Raw genomic sequence first — 21,646 nt, 5'->3', positions numbered from 1 at the left:
TTACTAAACGCTTGCACGTACACCTGCAAAGAAAAATATGCTCACCAACACTAAGCTGATATACTCTGCTTCCTTTATTGCCCAGCTGTCTGTAAATAGTTTCGACTCCTGGAAAGACACTATAGACACTAAATCGGTCTGGCAAGTTCGGGGAACTGAGTCCTTATTTAGATGGCTCATACTACAAAAGATAATTTTCCTGGACAACACAGTGCAACAGACTTCATATCTTGGACTAGCCAAGATCAAGGACTCCCTCCTTTACACACTTTCAGGGTTGGCAAAATTACACACAACACAGTGAGGATACATTAGATGCCATGCTACACAATGGTTCTTACAATTCATCAGACCCCAATTGGAGGGGATGGTTGGTTTGGCCTATCAACACAAATAGGTGTTAGTGAAGATTCAGGGGTACCACTGAAGGGTTTTGTATCCATAGGCCTGATCAGTGCTATGTAAAATCAGAACACTCAGGGGTGGTGACATCTTACAGTGTTGGAAAGTTATGCCTAGAGTGGCTACAGACCTCAACACTGTCCCAAGTGAAACAATACGTATCCCTTCTCTTGGATGGCATGTATCTTAGGGATTTTTTTTAGGTTCTCAGAAGCCACGTCGCAAGCGATTCTTGTATGCTATTTACAACTAGCTATGGAAAATCTCTCAATAGGAGGCTGCTGAGAGACTATGTGAAATGGATAGGGTTAACCTTGAAAAGGACTTGGCTGTAGTCGACAATGGAATGACCACATTATAATCAAGGATTTATCACTGGGCAACTTTGTGTCGTCCGCAATAGAAATAATGGAACAGGATTTGTCTATTATACCACTGAATTCAAGCAAGCCTGGCTGAAGACGGCTGAAATGCCAGAAACCGGTCCTAGGAAGCTTGTTTCCGGTCCAGGGAAGACATGGCTTGGCAGTTCGGGCTGGACTGTTCCCATGAGGCACAGGGTCAGACTGATTTGCATATGGCCATGTCTGAACTGGGGTGGCAGAGTGGGCTAAAGAACGGTGATGGATTAAACCCAGATCAGTTGACTGGGGGTGAGTGCTTGCAATGTTCAACACTCCGTCCATCATTTCCTTTGGTTTTTGTATTATACAACTTGGACATTCGCAATTGCGGTCCATTCTATTATTAAGCAGGACGCTACAATATTTGCATTCTGGCCACGTGCCCTGGCAATAAATCAAAAGCACGACTCGTTTCTCTGTATACAACCTAATGGAAAGACAGATAGTTATGGCACACAGAGATGCAAAATACGCACATTGAAAAATTGGACCAATTACCATTTACCGTGGCTGAGTCACCTTCCACAGAATGGTTAATCCATGGCTATATTACACTGCCAGCCACGACATTCCAATTTCAATACTGTCACAAATACCATCACGTAGGCAGGTATGAAGCGCTAGGAAAAGGCGACATACATGAATACTGGGAATTACCATACAGATTTAGATGCAGGAATGGGGACACTGAAGTTTTGCTCAGCGGTTCAAACTGTGAAAGTGCTTTAAGTAGGTCCTTATTCTGCAAGGATATTTCGCTTCACTGAGCCTGTAATGCTTCAGTTGCTAGCTCATTCCCTCCGAGTTTGAAGAGTGAGAAGCAACGAACACAGTGATCAAATCACGACGAAAAAACTTAACGAAAAACTAAACGGAATATACTAAGAGATTTTTTCCTTCAAAAGCTCCCTGATCTAAGATTAATTCCGCCCCAACACTTCTACACATCTCAGACGGCAAGAGGTCTGGTGGACACATTAGGGAACTTCAATCACAGCTCCCAGGTCCTGATGAGAGCCCCAGTATTAGAAGGGGCTTGAAACGCGTCGACCCTAATCTTTTGGCCTAAAGGACTCAAAGAACCACTGGGAATTTTCTGTATTGTTTCCTACAGAGTATACCACTTTCCTATGGCCTTATTCCAATTTGTGTCTTTAGAGTGAATTTTGATTGCATTTTTAGAGAGTATGTCTGTTTTTGGACTGTCCAGTGTGGTATGGGAGTGAATGTTGATATGACTGTGGTGGAATGTGTAATTAAGTCTATATATGTACAGTCACTAATTCTTTGTTATTTGTTCAATGTAAATTGTGGAAATACACCATAAGTTTATGGTAAATTGAAAACAAAACGTATAAATAGATTGATTAAATCGACTAAACATAAGGTCTTCGCTCATTTTGTTTCCTTTCAAAATGTTCCCACATAAGAAAGTGGAGTAAAAGTCCATCAGTATTGGAACTGTTGTTGTTACTTATGATATGAGGCATGGCCTTACTGATTGCAGCCTAAACCCTGTTTTTGTTCAATCAGTTGCTAGCTTGTCCTGTCACTTGAAGGTTTCCCCAGCTGCTGTGATTCATCCGAGGTTCTCAAATGGGAGCCATTTCTTTGCTGAATGATCAAGGTTGTTGTGGGATGGTACCAGGCATTGCATATCTGGACACATTGAGTTTCCAGGGTTACTTGTTGTATGCAAGTATTGTTTCCATAAACCCACACAGTTAGGGAGGCGACGCTGTAGCTTCATCGAATATTTCCTTTATAAAGTTTCATTCTCCGAGCAGACTGAAAGCCATGCTTTTTCTGAAAGATGTGGCCTTATCCTCAGCCCGAGAGACGTTTGATCTCCAGGTTGCAAGGTCTTCTTCTGAGATACAGGCACTAGTCCGTACAAACGTCCTGCTCCATTTTGGGGAAATGGTATATTTAACATGTCTGATACGAGGAGGATCATGCACCTATTTAAAGTATAGGTTCTGGACTATAGCGCACCTTTCAGACAATCTTCGGAGTTATTCCAGTATTCAAACACTCCGTATTGGGAAGCGTTTTGCAGGGCATCCGCTGGTCCTACTACTTGTAGTGGGTATCCTGGTTTTAATTTTCCTGCTTCGCAATGGACGTCCCAGTTCATCTAGAGATAGAAAAAAAGCACTGCTGGTGTGACGTGGTCATGAACGCACAGTGCTTCATCTGAGAACACTTCGGCTTTTGGACCGAAGAGAGCATTGGTTCCTATTGTTCAGACCACTCTGGTTTGACCGCATCTTTCCAGTGTTCCGCTGCCTATTCTGCGGATAAGAATGAGTGTTGGACCTGTGTCTGACCCTTCCGTCGGTTGCGCCACTGGACATAGAAGTACTACTGAATCCCTTAAAGGCCCACATGTATCAATGTCCTCAACGTATTTCCATGATGAGGACGGCATTCTTAGAGCCTCCACAGGATGCTTCAGCTCCTGGTGGAGCAGACAACGGCTCTATAACAGGTGTTGTGTGCTTCCTCAGCGGCTGCTGTGGGAATGGAAGATCACCTTTGCTCCATTGACCCGATGAACAAGTTACTTACCTTCGGTAGCGCTTTTTCTGGTGGATACAGTATCTGCCTGTGGATTCCTCACCTTGTGAATATCCCCTGCGCCAGCAACATTCGGAAACTTTTGTAGCAGTCCACGCCGATGAGGTCGAAGACGAAGTCACAGAGACACGGCTCCGCTGACGTCACCGGCTTCATAAGAAGACCTCGTTGGCGTGATGACGTCAGTTCCGCCCTTTTTTCCGTGCCTTCGAGGCACACGGACGGACTGACAGCAATATATACACAGTATACACAGTACATAATATACAATGCAACACACACGTGAAGAATAAATAGAAAGGCAAAAGAAATAACACACTGCCTTTGACAGCAACAAATACATTTTGAAAACATCATCATCAAAATTGTAGGTATACAAGGGTGGGCAACGGGGAGGCGGTGGGTCAGTGAGGAATCCACAGGCAGATACTGTATCCACCAGAAAAAGCGTTACCGAAGGTAAGTAACTTGTTCTTCTGATGGATACATCTGCCAGTGGATTCCTCACCTTGTGAAAAGATTCCCACAGCAGTCCTACTCCCGGAGGAGGGTGTCCACCCTTCTATACCAGAAAGTCCTGAAGGATGGAACGAGCAAAATGACCGTCCCTCCTCACCTCGTAATCCAAGCAGTAATGTTTCGCGAAAGTGTGAAGGGAGGCCCAAGTTGCCGCCCTACAAATGTCCTTCACAGGAACACCTCTAGACAAAGCAGAAGTGGAAGACTTCGCTCTAGTAGAATGAGCCCTTAAACCCTCTGGAGGTTCCTTACCAGCCAAAGAGTAGCATATCTTGATGCACAAGACAATCCATCTGGAAAGGGTGCACTAGTGCACCGCTCTGCCCTTCCTGCAGCCAACAAAGCCCACGAAGAGCTGGTCATCAACTCGAAAGTCTTTTGTCCTGTCAAGGTAGAAGCTCACCGCCCTCTTAGGGTCCAAGCGGTGAAGCCGCTCCTCCTCCTTGGAAGGGTGAGGGGGAGGATAGAAGGTAGGGAGGGTAATGGATTGCCCCAGATGGAAAGGAGTTACCACCTTAGGTAGAAAAGCAGCCCTGGTCCTGAGTACCATTCTTTCAGAATGAATGGTCAAGAACAGGGGTTTTGAACTCAGAGCTTGAAGCTCACTTACCCTCCTTGCCGAGGTGATTGCAATAAGAAAAACCGTCTTGAAAGACAACAGTCTCAAGGGACACTTGTGTATGGGCTCGAAGGGAGAACCCATCAGATAAGTTAAGACAAGATTTAAGTCCCATTGAGGCACAATAAAAGGAGTAGGAGGAAACCTGTTTGTAAGGCCCTTTAGAAATCGTAAAATAATAGGCGATTTAAACAAGGATGGCTGATCCGGCAAGCAAAGGAATGCCAACAACGCCGATAAGTAACCCTTTACAGTGGCTACAGCAAAACCTTCCTGAGCAAGAGAAAGGGCAAACTGCAGATTGTCAGATAAACGAGCCCTCAAAGGATCGATGGACTTCTCCCCACACCAGAGCACAAATTTAGACCACCTATAGGAATAGATAGATTTGGTGGAATGACGTCTGGCAGACAAAATTACATCTACAACATCTGGTGGGAGAGAAAAAGAAATCAGGTTGCCCCGTTCAATCTCCAGGCATGAAGGTGTAAGCTCTGGAGGTGGGGGTGTAGAACCTGCCCCTCCGACTGCGAGAGGAGGCCTGCCCTGAAAGGGAGACGGCGCGGAGGGCACGAGGAGAGGTGGAGATCTGTATACCACACCCTTCTTGGCCAATCTGGGGCGATCAATATGACTTGGGCCCGGTCTTGGCGAATCTTCCTCAGAACTCGAGGAATCAAGGGTATGGGAGGAAACGCATAAAGGAGATGTGAGTCCCATCTCAACTGAAACGCGTCCCCCAACGCTCCCTGCATTGGATACTGGAGACTGCAAAATGACGGACAGTGAGCGTTCTCGTGAGTGGCAAACAGATCCACCCGAGGAGTTCCCCACATCCGAAAGACATGACGAACCACCTCCGGATGAAGTCTCCACTCGTCGTCGGCGGAGAACTGCCGACTGAGACTGTCTGCAAGCACGTTCAGAACTCCGGCCAGATGATTTGCCATCATACAAATCTGATGATCCTGAGCCCAGGACCAGAGACACAGAGCCTCTTTGCAGAGTCAAAGAGACCCCACTCCTCCCTGCTTGTTGACATAACACATCGCGGTAGTGTTGTCCGTCAGGACTTGAACCGACTGACCGCCCGCAATTCCAGAAGGTTGATGTGAAGCAACCTTTCCTCCTGAGACCAAAGACCCTTGATCTCCAGATCCCCCAGATGAGCACCCACCCTAAAGTGGATGCATCCGTTATCACCGTGGCCACCGAAGGAGGAAGATGGAAAGGCTTTCCTTGAGACAGATTGCCCTTCAAACTCCACCAAGAAAGATCCGCTGCAGCTTCTCTGGAGATCCTCACAGACTCCCTGAGATCTCCTTTGTGCTGATACCACTGCATGCGGAGGCACCACTGGAGCGCCCTCATGGGCCAGCGTGCATGGTTGACCAACAGAATGCAGGAAGCAAACAGACCGAGCAGGCGAAGGACCTTCAGGACTGGAACGACCGCCCCATTGTAAAACAGAGGAATCATTTCCTGTATGTCGAGAATCCTTTGTGGAGGTGGGAATGCCCGACACAGAGTAGTGTCCAGTACCGCCCCTATGAACAGGTTGCGCTGAGAGCGCACAAGGTGAGATTTGGGCACGTTTACCGAAAAACCCGATTTGTACAACAGCGGAGTTGTATCCTGCTGATGATGAAGCACCTTCTCTGGCGACTCCGCTTTGATCAGCAAGTCGTCCAGATAGGGGAAAACTGAAATCCCCGACCTTCTGAGATGGGCTGCCATCACCTTGGTGAAGACCCGAGGTGCAGTAGTAAGACCAAACGGAAGGACCGCAAGCTGATAATGTTGCGACCCTACCGTAAACCGGATATACTTCCTGTGTGACTTCAGGATGGGGATGTGGAAATACGAATCCTGCAAGTCGATCGACACCATCCAGTCCTCCTGATTCAGCGCCTGAAGAACCTGCGCAAGGGTGAGCATCTTGAACTCCTCTTGCTTCAGATAAAGATTTCAGATCATGAGGTCCAATATCGGACGCAACCTGCCGTCCTTTTTCGGAATCAAGAAATACAGGGAGTAGCACCCCTGACCCCTCTCCTGCTCTGGAACCACCTCTATCGCGCCTTTTTTTAGTAACGTCAGGACTTCCTTCCTGCAGGAGAAGACGGTGGTCCTCTGAGCAAGCACCTTGACAAGGGGGGTAATTTGGAGGAAATTCCCGAAAGGGAAGGGTATACCCATTTTCTACAAGATCCAGAACCCAAAAGTCTGTAGTAACCAGTTCCCAATCTTGTAGAAAATGGGTAAGCCGGCCCCCCACAGGACCAACATGATCCAGAATGGTAGATCTAGGGCTGCTTTGCGGTGGTGGGAGGGGCTGAGGAGGAAGAGGAGGAGAGCTGACGACCTCGAGAGCGACCCCTGAGTCTGCCTCTATAGCCCTTATACAGAGCGCCTTGTTGCTGTTGCTGCTGGGGCTGCCTGTAAGTACGAAAGATAGACCTCCCGAAGCCCCTGTACCTCTTGAATGAACCCCTTGACTGGGATTGAAGGCCCAAAGATTTAGCCGTGGCCTTACTCTCTTTAAAAACATTCAAGCGCAGCATCCGCTTTCTTGCCAAAGAGTCCGGAGTTATCAAAAGGCAAGTCCAACAGGACATCAGGGGAAAATTCCGATGATTTAAGCCATGCACTCCTCCTAGTGGCAACAGAAGATCCCATGACTCTTGCCACCGAGTCAGCCGTGTCCAATCCACTCTGGATCACTTGACTCGCCGCCCCCTGGGCATCCGAAAGGACCTCATTAAAACCAACTGTTGGAAACCGGGCAACCGGGTTAGCAGTCACCAGGTTCCCAGCACAGTGGTAGCTTGGCTCGAGCGGTTAGGGTTCAGGCACCGTGTTAAGCGTACGTCACACCCTCACAATAACCATGCGTTCATCCGTTCCAAAAATGACACTACACCGTAAAAATTATGAAAGAAGGTAGTTTGCCTTTATCTTATTTTCTCTTAGTTGCAGGGTTCATAAAATACATACAATACCATAAGATTCTCCTTTAAAAGGGCAGGTCAAATAAATAATACCACAGTGGGGTTTCAATAAATAGGATCAGGTCATAAATAAGCAAGGAATAAATAGGGGTGCAATAAATACAAATGGCTAATAAATACTGTCAGACAATAAATACAATGCAGGAATAAATACAGTCAGACAATAAATTCAGTCAATAAATAAAGCACCTTCAAGAACTTAAATAACACAATTAATGACAATTACAGTTCACATCACTTTCCTGAGGTAGTTTGGATTTACTATGCCCAAGTACAGCTTGTGGTCATTTGGATGACATGGGGGGTGTCCCACCTAGATAGGTCAAGGCTGGGCCTGAACTGAGGTAGAATAAGGGTAACCTAAGGATCTGGTTCTCCCAAAATACACAACCCCTCACAGAGGTCATTGCACCAGTCTCAGTTCACCCCTGGCACTCCCAGGCTGGTTCTAACACCCCTCTAGCCCCTAGAATGGTCTTTTAGGGCTCCACAGGGCCTCAGATGCCCTTTCTACCACTTACTGCCCTTTTCACGATGATCGGCTCCGCTCGGCGCCGTGTCGATGTCGTGAGGCGGCTCCGGCTCGATGTCGCTGGGCGGCTCTGGTTCGGTGTCGCTGGGCGGCTTCGGATCGGTGCCGCTGGCGGTTCCGGATCGATGTCGCTGGGCGGCCTCGGCTCGGTGTCGCTGGGCGGCTTCGGCTCGATGCCGCTGGGCTGCTCCGGCTCGATGTCGCTGGGCTGCTCCGGCTCGATGTCGCCTTCCGGCGTCGCAGGGTCACGGTCTCCCCGCTTCCGGGTGTTTCCGGAGTGCGATCTCCACTCCCGACCTCCGGCGCACTTCACCTCAGATTCCGGCGTCTCCGGAGTGCGATCTCCACTCCCGACCTCCGGCGCGCTTCACCTCAGATTCCGGCGTCTCCAGAGTGCGATCTCCACTCCCGACCTCCGGCGCGCTTCACCTCGATCTCCGGCGACTCCGGAGTGCGATCTCCACTCCCGACCTCCGGCGCGCTTCACCTCAGATTCCGGCGTCTCCAGAGTGCGATCTCCACTCCCGACCTCCGGCGCGCTTCACCTTGATCTCCGGCGACTCCGGAGTGCGATCTCCACTCCCGACCTCCGGCGCGCTTCACCTCGACCTCAGGTGACTCCTTACTCAACCTCCGGTGCCTCTCCACGACCTCCGTCGGCGCCCTCTCTCGACCTCGGACGGCTCCGGGTATGACGTCTGCTTTCTGTCAGCGCCGCTTCTTCACCTCAGGCCTCCGGTCTCCAGGCTTCTCGACGTCAGGACTCCAGGAGGACACCGCTAAACAGGTCAGGAGCTTACTGGTCTTCTTCTTTAAGGCCTCTTCACAATATTTAGATCCTTAAGATGGTTTTTCTGGTCTTGGTCCCACACAGGGCTCTAGGCTGGGCTTGGTCAGTAGGGACTAGCATCAAGGGTGGGTTTCTGGACCCCACTCCAAGCACTGGTTTCCACCCCTACTGCCTTACTCCGACCTCCTTCTGAACTGGTCCTCTCTCCTCTCTAGTCAGATGCCAACTGCCACACTGAGATGGCCTCCCAACATTCTAAACTGCCTCTCACTGTCAGAGGGTTCCAGAATGTTACGGAAGGTTCTAGAAATCTCCAGTGGGTTCTGATGATGTCACAGGTGACAATGGGTGGCCACCATTTTGTGTCTCAGGCCCTCAGACAGAAGTTCCAGGGGTAGGGAAAATGACTCCCTGACCCTGCATCAACACTAAAAAGTCTGGTGGTTCCCAAAAAGGAAAAATTCTAACAGGGTTTGAGGCAAAAGTGGGACAAAATAAATAATGATGAGGAGGGACCACCCAAAGGGCTGACAGGTCTAACACGCGTCCCCCCCAGCTGAAAGTGGGGAGAGCTACCCAACCCCTTGGGAGTTCTCATCACTAAGGCGGAAATACCTTGAGAGACCGTCTGCATTGGCGTGGTCCACTCCAGGCCGATGTTCCACCTGAAAGTCCATTCCCTGTAGGGAGATAGACCACCTTAGCAACTTGGGATTCTCCCCCTTCATCTGCATCAGCCAACGAAGGGGTCTGTGGTCGGTCTGAACTAGGAAGTGCGAGCCAAACAGGTATGGCCGCAACTTCTTCAGAGCCCATACCACTGCAAAGGCTTCACGCTCTATTGCACTCCACTTCTGTTCCCTGGGAAGTAGTCTCCGGGATAGGAAGACCACCGGTTGATCCAGACCCTCTTCATTGAGTTGCGATAACACTGCCCCAATGCCATGTTCCGATGCATCCGTCTGGACAATGAACTCCTTGGAGAAATCTGGGGCCCTTAAGACCGGGGCCTCGCACATGGCTTGCTTCAGTTTCACAAAGGCCTGCTGGCAAGCCTCCGTCCAGACTACCCGTCGAGGTTGTTTCTTGGACGTGAGCTCCGTGAGGGGGGCCACAATGGTCCCGTACCCCTTCACGAAGCGGCGGTAATATCCTGTGAGGCCCAGAAAAGCTCGGACCTCAGTCTGAGTCTTGGGGGGTTCCCAGGCCATGATTGCCTCGATTTTTGCTTGGAGGGGTTGCACCGCTCCCCTACCCACCAAGTGTCCAAGGTACACTACCGACCCCTGCCCGATCTGGCATTTACTGGCCTTGATCGTTAAACCAGCGTGTTTCAGGGCCTGGAGAACAGTTTGCAGGTGACGCAAGTGATCCTCCCAGCTGTTACTGAAGACGGCAATGTCATCCAGATAAGCAGCAGAGAAACTCTCCATTCCAGTGAGGATCTGGTTCACCAGACGCTGAAACGTGGCAGGTGCGTTCTTGAGCCCAAAGAGCATCACGCAGAACTGGTAGTGGCCCTTGGGAGTGGAGAAGGCTGACCTTTCCTTCGCTCCATCAGTCAGAGAGATCTGCCAGTACCCGGATGTAAGGTCAAAGGTACTCAAATATTGGGCAGCTCCCAGCCGGTCAATCAGTTCATCCGCCCTCGGGATCGGATGAGCATCAGTCTTGGTTACTGAATTCAGTCCCCGGTAGTCCACACAGAACCTCAGTTCCGGTTGGGCACCCGGTAGGACAGCTTTTGGTACTAGTACCACCGGACTGGACCAGGGGCTGCTGGAAGGTTCAATCACTCCTAGCTCCAGCATCTTAGTGACTTCACTGTGAATGCTGGCCTTCACCTTGTCTGTCATCCGGTAGATCTTTGACTTCACAGGTGGGCTGTCTCCTGTGTCCACGTCATGGACGCACAAGTGAGTCCTACCCAGAACAAGGGAGAACAACGAAGAGTACTGCCCCAGGACCTGGCGGCAGTCCTCCTGCTGTTCAGGAGTTAGGGACGGGGAGAGAATCACTCCCTCCACCAACCCATCCTTCTCTTGAGACGCAAATAAGTCGGGGAGAGGCTCGCTTTCCACGTCCTCTGCTCCGTCAGTCACCATTAACAATATGACTTCGGGTCTCTCATGGTGGGGTTTGAGGCGGTTGGCATGCAGCACCCGTAGGGGCTGACGAGGGGTCTTCAGGTCCACCAAGTAGGTAGCCTTACCCTTCTTCTCCAACACCTCAAAGGGTCCTGACCAGCGATCCTGGAGGGCGCTAAGCTCTCCCGGTTCGATCACCCACACCTTCTGGCCAGGCTCCAACTCCAACGGGTGAGCATTGTGGTCGTACCACGCCTTCATCACTGCTTGGCTGGCTTCCAAGTTGTCAGAAGCTTGCTTCCACAACTTAGCCATTTGGCTCCGGAAGGCCAGCATGTAGCTCACCACGTCCTGGGGAAGCTTTCTGGGAGTTCTTTCCCATCCGTCTCTCACCAGGCTGAGAGGTCCACGCACAGGGTGCCCATACAAAAGCTCGAAGGGGCTGAAGCCCACTCCCTTCTGTGGCACTTCCCTGTAAGAAAACAATAGACAGGGTAGGAGGACGTCCCATTTCCTCCGCAGGCTTTCAGGCAGACTTCTGATCATGCCTTTCAAGGTCTTATTGAACCTCTCCACCAGACTGGGGGTGGTAAGGAGTGGTGAACCGGTAGGTCACTCCACACTCCTTCCACATCGCCCGCATGTATGCTGACATGAAGTTGGTCCCCCTGTCGGACACAACTTCCTTGGGAAAACCCACTCAGGTAAAGATTCCCATCAGGGCCCTAGCCACAACAGGTGCAGTAATGGTCCTCAGAGGTATGGCCTCTGGGTACCGTGTGGCATGATCCACCAGAACCAGGATAAACCTGTGACCAGCTGTAGTAGGCGGATCTAATGGACCCACAATGTCGATGCCCACCCTTTCAAAGGGGGTGCTAACGACAGGAAGTGGTTCCAGGGGAGCTTTCAGCTTCACCCCTGTTTTCCCACTGGCTTGACAAGACACACACGCCCGGCAGTAGGTGTCGGACGACACTTTCATTTGAGGCCAATAAAAGTGTGGGACAAGCCGGGCAAAGGTTTTGTCTTGCCCCAGGTGTCCTGCCAAGGGGATCTCATGAGCCAATTCCAGGAGGAAGGCTCGGTAACGTTGAGGGACAACCAAGGCCCGTGACGATCCGTGCATGGGTGCCTTGGGTTCACTGTAGAGGAGGCCATCCTCCCAGTAAATATTGTAGTTCCCCTCAACGTTCCCTGCTGCCTGGGCTTCGGCCTGTCGCCTCAGTCCCTCAAGGGTAGGACACTCCTTCTGGCCCTTGCAGAATTCCTCCCTGGTCGGCCCTCCCTCCACGTGCCACTCGGCTGGGATGGGTAGGTTCTCCAGCTCGGTAACATCCCCCTCCGCGGACTCCTGGTCCACCACCTCCGGTGGCCTATCCGTCACACGGGGCGCGGATGCCGAGGCAGGCTCCTCCTGCCTTCGGTTCTTCCCTTGGTTGGGAGCCGGCGGTGCCTTTGTTACAGGCTCCCGCCTAAACGAACTCCCCCTCCGGGTAGTCGCAGACCCTGTGCTGACACAGGCCCAGTCAGGTGTACCCAGCATCTCAGCATGAGTCCGGTATTCCACCTCCTTCCAAGCATTATGCTCCATGTCATTCCCCAGCAGACAATCGACTGGCACGGCAGGGCTTACGGCAACTCGAAGTGACCCTGCAACCCCTTCCCATTCAAATGGAACCTCGCCCACCGGATAGTGGCCCATTCTGCCGTCAGCCATCGCGGCAGGGTGGAGTACATGGGGAATCACCTGCTCTGGAGACACCAGTTGGCTACGTACCATAGTCATACTGGCTCCTGTGTCTCTCAGAGCCTCCCCTCTTTGGCCGTTGATGGTGACCCACTGCCCATACTTTGTGGTATTTGCGGGCACCTGGATCTTAGGAACCATCTCCCGTTCTCACAGGGACAGTAAAGTGACACCCGCCCACTCCCTTCCCTTATCTAAAGGCATCTCCTCCCCGAGCACTACACTAGCTACTCCGGGGGCCTTTCCTCCGATGGGAGGGGGTGGTCTTTTCGGGCACTTCACATCTCCCTTATAGTGTCCGACACCACCGCACTCGTAGCAATGGACAACCCTTGGCTGCTGACTCTGGCCAGGATTAGGGTTTCTGGGGGGGGTTAGCCCTAGGGGTGAATCCTGTTCCCTTCCCTTGGAAACTATTTTGGGGGCCTTTAGAGAACTCCGTTTTCTTTTCCCCTCCCTCTTTCTTCTGGGGGGCGCCCTGTCCGGTCTTTTGAGAGTCCCCTCCAGTCCCCCTTGTGGACACCCGGGTACTAGCCCAAATGTCCGCCTCCTCAGCAAGCTTCCGGTGATTGGTCAGCTTGCTATCCACCAGGTGTTGACGCAGTTCAGGGAAACATTTTTCGAGCAGGTGTTCCTTCAACATCAAATCAAACAACCCCTCGTAGTCCCTCACCTCGCTGCCTTGTATCCAACTCTCCAATGCCTTCTTTGCATAGTCCAGGAAATCCACCCAATTCTGTGTGCCCAGTTTGTGGCTACCCCGGAACTTCTGTCTGTACTTCTCGGGTGTTAGTCCAAACTTTCTCACGAGCGCCACTTTCATGGTGGGGTAGTGGGTCTGCTCATCCTGCTCCAGGGCCAATAATGTATCCCTACCAGCTGGAGGCATGTATCTATACAATCCCCCTCCCCAATATTTCTCTGGAACCCCATGGACTCTTAAAGAGACCTCATAGGCTGCTAGCCACCTGGCGATATCATCACCCGCACTATAGCTAGCTACTATGTCTTTCGGCAGATAGGGTTTGGATTCCCTGGTGATTTCTCTTTCTTCGCTGCCACCATTAGGAACAGGGTGTGCCCCGACCCGTAGGATCTGGAGATCTATCTCCCTGAGCCTCAACTCGTGAGCCATCCTCCGTTCCTCCTTTTCTTTCTCCAGCTTCGCCAAATCCCATGTGAGCTGTCTTTTCTCCCTCCGGTCAGTGAATTCTGCTTCTAATAAGCCGTTGCTAGAGACACTGCTGCCCTTCCTTGAAAGTGTTCTGGGCCCTGCTACTAGGTTCCCCACCTCAGGTTGGTACAAACCAGCCTCCTCGCTGTCAGGCTCTCCATCCCTGTCCTCCTTCTCAACCTTACTTTCTCGTCGTGCCTCCCCCCAAGCCCTTAAGCTGGTCTGGAGCTCACCCTTCTATGCACCTTGGGGACAAAACACCCCCTCTCGCTCACAAAACTCTCTGAGTTGGGCCACAGTGTAAGTTTCCACATCTTCCAATACAAACTCCATTTTGCCCACTCAGGATAGAAGACAGTTGCTTACAGAAGCTATGCAGGGGGGTACCTTTTGTAATACCTCCTCCCACCACCAGAAGTAAATTTGGAAAAAACAAAACTCAAAATTGGGAAGTCCGCTTGGAGAAAACTCCCGGTGTAGGCCTATGGACTACCCAAAGTTATTGTCGAGTGGACGCAAGCACAGCTCAATCCCACCACTGAACACCAATTTTATGTTGGAAACCGGGCAACCGGGTTAGCAGTCACCAGGTTCCCAGCACAGTGGTAGCTTGGCTCGAGCGGTTGGGGTTCAGGCACCGTGTTAAGCGTACGTCACACCCTCACAATAACCATGCGTTCATCCGTTCCAAAAACGACACTACACCGTAAAAATTATGAAAGAAAGTAGTTTGCCTTTATCTTATTTTCTCTTAGTTGCAGGGTTCATAAAATACATACAATACCATAAGATTCTCCTTTAAAAGGGCAGGTCAAATAAATAATACCACAGTGGGGTTTCAATAAATAGGATCAGGTCATAAATAAGCAAGGAATAAATAGGGGTGCAATAAATACAAATGGCTAATAAATACTGTCAGACAATAAATACAATGCAGGAATAAATACAGTCAGACAATAAATACAGTCAATAAATAAAGCACCTTCAATAACTTAAATAACACAATTAATGACAATTACAGTTCACATCACTTTCCTGAGGTAGTTTGGTTTTACTATGCCCAAGTACAGCTTGTGGTCATTTGGATGACATGGGGGGGTGTCCCACCTAGATTGGTCAAGGCTGGGCCTGAACTGAGGTAGAATAAGGGTAACCTAAGGATCTGGTTCTCCCAAAATACACAACCCCTCACAGAGGTCACTGCACCAGTCTAAGTTCACCCCTGGCACTCCCAGGCTGGTTCTAACACCCCTCTAGCCCCTAGAATGGTCTTTTAGGGCTCCACAGGGCCTCAGATGCCCTTTCTACCACTTACTGCCCTTTTCACGATGATCGGCTCCGCTCGGCGCCGTGTCGATGTCGTGAGGCGGCTCCGGCTCGATGTCGCTGGGCGGCTCCGGTTCGGTGTCACTGGGCGGCTTCGGATCGGTGCCGCTGGCAGTTCCGGATCGATGTCGCTGGGCGGCCTCGGCTCGGTGTCGCTGGGCGGCTTCGGCTCGATGCCGCTGGGCTGCTCCGGCTCGATGTCGCTGGGCTGCTCCGGCTCGATGTCGCCTTCCGGCGTCGCAGGGTCACGGTCTCCCCGCTTCCGGGTGTTTCCGGAGTGCGATCTCCACTCCCGACCTCCGGCGCACTTCACCTCAGATTCCGGCGTCTCCGGAGTGCGATCTCCACTCCCGACCTCCGGCGCGCTTCACCTCAGATTCCGGCGTCTCCGGAGTGCGATCTCCACTCCCGACCTCCGGCGCGCTTCACCTCGATCTCCGGCGACTCCGGAGTGCGATCTCCACTCCCGACCTCCGGCGCGCTTCACCTCAGATTCCGGCGTCTCCGGAGTGCGATCTCCACTCCTGACCTCAGGCGCGCTTCACCTCGATCTCCGGCGACTCCGGAGTGCGATCTCCACTCCCGACCTCCGGCGCGCTTCACCTCGACCTCAGGTGACTCCTTACTCGACCTCCGGTGCCTCTCCACGACCTCCGTCGGCGCCCTCTCTCGACCTCGGACGGCTCCGGGTACGACGTCTGCTTTCTGTCAGCGCCGCTTCTTCACCTCAGGCCTCAGGTCTCCAGGCTTCTCGACGTCAGGACTCCAGGAGGACACCGCACAACAGGTCAGGAGCTTACTGGTCTTCTTCTTTAAGGCCTCTTCACAATATTTAGGTCCTTAAGATGGTTTTTCTGGTCTTGGTCCCACACAGGGCTCTAGGCTGGGCTTGGTCAGTAGGGACTAGCATCAAGGGTGGGTTTCTGGACCCCACTCCAAGCACTGGTTTCCACCCCTACTGCCTTACTCCGACCTCCTTCTGAACTGGTCCTCTCTCCTCTCTAGTCAGATGCCAACTGCCACACTGAGATGGCCTCCCAACATTCTAAACTGCCTCTCACTGTCACAGGGTTCCAGAATGTTACGGAAGGTTCTAGAAATCTCCAGTGGGTTCTGATGATGTCACAGGTGACAATGGGTGGCCACCATTTTGTGTCTCAGGCCCTCAGACAGAAGTTCCAGGGGTAGGGAAAATGGCTCCCTGACCCTGCATCAACACTAAAAAGTCTGGTGGTTCCCAAAAAGGAAAAATTCTAACAGGGTTTGAGGCAAAAGTGGGACAAAATAAATAATGATCAGGAGGGACCACCCAAAGGGCTAACAGGTCCCAATCCTTCTCTGATAGTTTTGGTGCTAGCTGCTTCACCGAGTCCATGAGAGCATTAATATAGCGTCCCCAGAGACAGGTGGCATTCGTTGATTTAAGAGCCTTGCTGGCCGAAGAAAAGACCTTCTTGGCCGAGTGATCCAGTTTTTTTGCTTCCCTGTCACTCGGGACCTGTGGAAACGATCCTGATGACTTTCTTTAACATGCCGCCTGAACCACCAGGCTCTCAGGAGACGGGTGAGATGATAAAAATTCCGGATACCCCGGAGCTACCCTATACCTTCGGGCAATGACTTTAGAAACTGCCAGAGCAGAAAAGGGCTTATGCCACACCTCCACCACTGGCTCCAAGATGGCATCGTTAAAAGGGAGTAAAGGCTCAGAAAGAGTAGAGGGAGAATGCAGAACTTCTGTTAAAATTTTGGGTTTGAACTCAGCAGAAGGCAACTGCAGATCTAAAAGTTCAGCTGCTTTTTTTATTACAGCATGGTACGGCGCCACATCCTTTGAAGGAGCATCAGAAGGAGGAGTGATCTCCCATTCAGGAGATAAGTCTAGGCCACTAGCCTCCTTCAACTCCTCAAAAACATCGTCCGACTCCATGAGTTTCCCCTTCTTCTACCTCCTCCATCAGGTATCTTTGCTCATCCAACACTTTCTGAGCCTCTCTCCTAGACCAGATTCTTTCAACCGGAGTCGGCGGCGCCGTTACCGAATCCGAGGGCGCCGGAGCTGGTGTCGAACATGGCTCCAAAGGGACAGCCGACGTCGAACAGGGTCGAGTCGGCGCAGGAGAAGAAGGGAGCGGCTTCGACGTCCTCGGCGCCGGTAGATGCCAAGACGGCGTCGCCGGAAAAAATGGCATAAAGCGAAGCCTTGGGGAACTCCCAAACTGAAGGCCATAGGACCCATAGGACCCGAAGGTGCACCAGAGGGGTACATGGCTCTGAAGAATACTCCATTCATCGCATTAAGGTAATGCGTAGGGTCCTGACCTGGTCCTGGAAAGGCAGGATATTGCTCAGGCATCACCAGACTCAGGCCGACCGGCGCCAACGGTGGATTCAGCGGAGTCGAAGGTTCACTCGGGGCCGGAGGCTCCTCACACGGAACCGGGAACGACGCCGGAGCCGGAGCCGGAGATGAAGCCGGTGCCGGAGAATGTTCCGGTGAAGCCCCAGGTGACAACAGGCCAGAAGGCGAATCCGGAATGGGCGAAGGAGACAAAGTCCTTACGGCCTCGGGAGGGCGACGCCGATCTCGGAGCCGCATCCCTATCCGAGTGACGTCGAGATAAATGTCTCCTCTTCTTCTTGTGCTTCCTGGTTTTGGAAGCATGCCCGAAGTCGACTTCGACGCCGACCTCGACTTTCTCCGGCCTCTTTTTTCTTTCTTCATATTCGCGATGAAGAGCTTTGCTTCCCTCTCCTTGAGGGCCTTGGAACTCATCTTGCGGCAGCAAGAACATCCCTCGACATCATGGTCCGACGACTGGCACCACACGCAGTCGTCATGCGGATCAGTTATGGACATGTGTTTCCCACTTTCACGACAGGGTTTAAAACCTGACTTCTTAGTCGACATTCTGCAGAAGAAGACAAAGAGAAACCAGCAGAAAACAAAGTAACCAGTATAGCTACAGAGAGAGATTCCCGAAATCTGTTGGCGTCGACGGTGGGGAAAAAGGGAACCTACTTCATCACGCCGACGAGGTCTTCTTATGGAGCCGGTGACGTCAGCGGAGTCGCGAGCGGAGCAGTGTCTCTGTGACGCCGTCTTCAACCTCATCGGCGTGGACTGCTACAAAAGTTTCCGAATGTTGCTGGCGCAGGGGATATTCACAAGGTGAGGAATCCACTGGCAGTTGTATCCATCAGAAACAAGATGTACCACAGGGACCATCGTCTGCGTATGAGACAGACAGTGATGTCGCGTCTCCGACACAGGACACAAACATTTGGCTCTCTGTGTGATGAGAACAATTCTCCCTTTGTACATAACAAAACCAAACTGGAATAAGAAAAATAATTTTCTTTTTTCTTCTGCTCGCAAGTCTTTCGATGTGCTCAGTCAGTCTAATCATATAATGACTCTTTAGTGGACTTTTAGAGCTTTTGAATTTTAATAGCATCCTTTTTACATATAACATGTTTTTAGATATTTTTAGACACTGGTGTTTTTATGCTTTTTTAGTAGGCTTATTTTAGCATTAGTTGACCCTGTCAACCTTCGGATGAGGAGTTTGTGTTATGTTACCCAAACTAGGCCTAAGTAGCAAAGCGACTTTTTATCTACATTTGTCCTACCTTGCTCTGCATAACGGTTCTAGCACCGACCTTTTACCCAGTTCTGTGCTCAATAAATATTGATTGGTTTCCATGAAACTAGCCTCATTTATTATGCATGAGGATTCTTAGTAAAATCCCCTGAATGTGACGTACATAACAGGATTAACATACACTGTACAAAAGTCATCGCTATCTTCATCCTAGGGCGACAGAGCTACTTTGCATGATTTCAATTATTGATTTAAGCTTATTTACATAGTTATCCTCACAACATATTGATTGTGGTAAATGTAAATGTAAATGTCAAGGTACTTATAGAGCGCACTGTCACCAGACGGACACCTTGTGGCGTCGCCTTTGCGGTTTCCTGGCGCTGATACTCATACCGCTGTGGAACCCCTCCTGGCTTTCCCTGTGAAGTGTCCACTCCTGGGCACCCCCAGGGTGAAGCCACGCATCCTTAGCGCTGTTGGGGCCGGTGTGGAGGCTAAGCAAGCTATTGCCCAGAGTTGCAGCGTGGGGCCCGTGATTAGAATAGGCACCGAGGCGAGAATAGACAGGTCCGGGGAAATTGAGCCCGAGCTCCGCCGAGGCAGGAATCGAACCCTGGTCCCTGGCCAGAACTCTGCTTCAGGGTCTGCCGCTCTAACCATTGAGCCACACTCCTCCACTGGTAGGAACCAGAGGCTATCTTTGAGGTATAAAAGAACAGCACATTCACTAGGTAACTAGAAATCACACTTCCACTCTGACACAAGGCACTGAGGTCCCTGCAGACTGAAGCAGCAACAAGCAGCGGTCTGACATCCCTTCAAGGGTTTCCACTTCCTGACCAAGACGGGGTCCTTCATTCTCTTCCATCAGGTTGGTTCTTTCCTAGGGGATTCTTGGCTTTACACTCATACATGCTAGGTACACTTAGGTAGGGTCCGTATTGTAGGAGTGCGCTTGATTACTGTCATGTTAATATGCCTGCATATATTCACTGTTTTAGCACCATGGTAGAATTCGACCTTCTGTTTACTCTGCTGGAGCTTGTAATCTTTTAAATTTGCTTCTGTCTAATGATTGTCACAGGAAACATGTTTTATACGAGAGTGGGGCTGGTTCAATAAATGCTTATTGAAAAAGACCCCAACGTTTATTCTGAGTATCTCTAGGACACTAAGGGGCTGATGGCGGTACCCCGCCACTAAAAGGCTGTCGGTGGCAAGTTTACCGCCATCGTGAGGCCATTTTCCACCATCCATATTATAAAGGCGGGAGGTACCATGGTGGTTGGAATCTCTGACCGCCACACTTCCGATGGGCTCCTTGAGCCCGCCGGTGCTGCGTAGGCCTCCCAATCCCATAAATGGCAGTGGTACCTCCCAGAAACCGCAGTTGGGATTACGATGGTCCATCCCAATCAGCCTTTTCATGGCGCTTCAACCGCCATGGAAAGGCTGGCAGGATGGACATTGGGGGTCCATAGCAGGCCCCCCCCTTCACCCCCGGGCACTTTCATTTGGGGGCTGGGCGCACCTATGGTCATTTCCCTGCACAATGTGGCAGGCAACACATGGTGCCTGCCACGTAGTGCAGGGGAATGTAAACAGTGCCTTTTTTACTTTGCAGCAGGTGCTGAAGCCAGCAGCATCCGCCGCCCTGCGGGATTGCTACTTTGTAGGCGGGCAGTCCTACTCTTCGAGACAATGGAGGACGGACTGGAGTCCTTTCGCCATCGTAATCAGCCCCTAAGTGAGCACGATTGAGTGAGCAAAAAGTACTTTACTGTTTCCTCGATCCCTGAAGGGTCGAGGGTTGTCATGTTTGATGGTTGCCAGAAACTATTCGCTCCTTGGTAATGTTAGGGGGCTTATGGTGGCAGTGTGATTTAGCTGGTCTATAGGCTGACATATCCTTTTAGGATGTCCGGAATCAGTCTAGACACCAAGCCCTCAGTTTATGTTGTCCAACAAACACAGAGATCCTATGCATTTTTAGGAGCTACACAACACCTCCATGACAGGTTTAGGAATGGTGGCGGTGGGTGTTGCATCCAGTCTGGGCCCTGGGTTTTCTTTCTGGCTTCGGGAATACTCCACCACTTCGGCAGTCTTTGTCCTGGTACACCAAATATTTCAAGACTTCTTCAAACAAAAACACCTTCCAAATGTCTGAATCACTAATGGGTATGTGGTGACAATCTGGGAAAGACCAAGAGCTGAGCAGAAATCAAGCGCACCATTTCAATTAAGCTGCTCTTTTAAAACTCAGCAAGGATTAGCTAAGTTGAGGCAAAAATCACTTCAGCGGCTAGAAGTTCATATAGTTAAGTTCATAAATTAATGTCCAGGACTGATGTATGGTAGATTAGTAGTTAAGCATACATTAGTGAGGAAGATAGCATTAGTATGATGCTAAATGTTTTCAGTGTTAAGCTTCATGCTATCAAGTTTTCTTCATAATTAATAAGAGGTTCGAGATAATTAAGTTGGCTACTTCTGTGCTTACCTAGGAAATGCATGCATAAAACTTTTTTTAGGTGTCTGGTTTAAGATGCACTATCACTGTATGGATGGAGGACTGTCACGGTGCTTAAAGGAGTAGAAAACACTTTGAATTACCAGACAATGAGCTAAAACAACAGCCGTCATTTGGATCAGTTTGAGAGAAGCACTTCCTTGTGAAAAGAGGTAACACAAGAGGAAGGTGTTGTCTTGGGTATCAAGCTGCATAGGCGAGTTCCCTAAGAAAGCCCCACCAAGTCAGTATGGGGAGGAGTTAGACAAATTCAGCAGAAACCAATGTTACTTCTTAAAGTGTCCTTGACATTTTCCAGTCACTTGGTGAGC

General features: G+C 50.7%; 1 protein-coding gene across 16 annotated transcripts in view; it reads right to left on the bottom strand.

The window, feature by feature from the left end:
* Nucleotides 1-21,646, bottom strand: part of ODF2L (outer dense fiber of sperm tails 2 like) — a 367,183-nt gene that overhangs the window by 252,770 nt on the left and 92,767 nt on the right. The window lies entirely within an intron of this gene.

Source organism: Triturus cristatus, chromosome 4_2 (genome assembly GCF_964204655.1).
Source record: "Triturus cristatus chromosome 4_2, aTriCri1.1, whole genome shotgun sequence".
NCBI lineage: Eukaryota > Metazoa > Chordata > Amphibia > Caudata > Salamandridae > Triturus > Triturus cristatus.
The sequence above is the reverse complement of the archived record's forward strand: the minus strand, read 5'-3'. Positions and strand labels throughout refer to the sequence as shown.